The sequence below is a fragment of the Pteropus vampyrus genome, unplaced genomic scaffold (assembly GCF_000151845.1).
Source record: "Pteropus vampyrus isolate Shadow unplaced genomic scaffold, Pvam_2.0 Scaffold449, whole genome shotgun sequence".
Lineage (NCBI taxonomy): Eukaryota > Metazoa > Chordata > Mammalia > Chiroptera > Pteropodidae > Pteropus > Pteropus vampyrus.
In genome coordinates, this window is record NW_011889230.1 from 283,458 (window position 1) to 284,416 (window position 959).

Consider the following 959-nt stretch of genomic DNA (forward strand, 5'->3'; position numbering starts at 1 on the left):
AGCGTCACGGGAAGGCCCGGCTAAGCCCACCTGTGCCGTAGGCCTCAGGAGACACGAAGGCGAGAGGTCCCTGTGCCGGTGCCCTGTCTGCCTTACGGTCTCTGTGCACGTCGCAGCTTCGGTCTGTACCGGCCGCCATGGCAGAGGCCACGTAGGACTTGCCTCACAGTCCGGAAGCCGGAAGTCCAAGGTGTCGCGGGCGGGTCCCTCCCCAGGCTGAGGCTGCGAGGGGACGAAGGGCGGGCTCCAGGCCTCTGTCCACGGACCGCGGACCCGTGGTCCCCCTCCGTGTCTGCGTCCAAACGCCCTTCGCGGAAGGACAGGCTCAGGCACGGGGACCCTTCCTGCTCCAGACGGCGCCACTTCTGCAAAGCCCTCTTTGCTGGCAAGTTCACCTGAGGGCCGTGGCCAGGGTGCCAGCATGCGGGCCCTGGGGACGCACTTCGGCCGCAGGAAGCGACAGCCCAGCCTCAGAAAGGCCACGGCGAGCGGTGCCCCCCATCAGCCGTGGATCAGGGCCATGTCGACGCGGGCTCCCTGCCACCGACTGCTGCCTTCGCTGGTCAGTGGCCGTCAATCTCCACGAGACCGGCCGTGTGTGGGCAGCCTGGCCACCCTCAGGCTGGCAGGCAGCGGGAGGACGCCGAGGAGGACGGCCGGCGCTGAGGGCTCGGTGTGCGCGGACCGCGCCCGGCAGGGTCCCCGGGTCCTCTGCCCCCGTGCACAGCCCCGGAGCCACCGGGCTGCGTAGAGACAAGGACAGGATGCAAGTCCCGCTCTTCCCACTGGGCTTCTCAGGCTCTCGAGACCTCTGTTACCTCAGAGGCAACATGGAGACGCTCTCGCCCTCCTCAGAGGCGTTCAGGGTTCGGGGGGGTGCGTCGTAGGGTCTCCGGTGTGCATGGGCCCATCGCCACACGCTGCCGGGGCCAGGCTCTGCCTGTGGAGTGAGAGGCCAC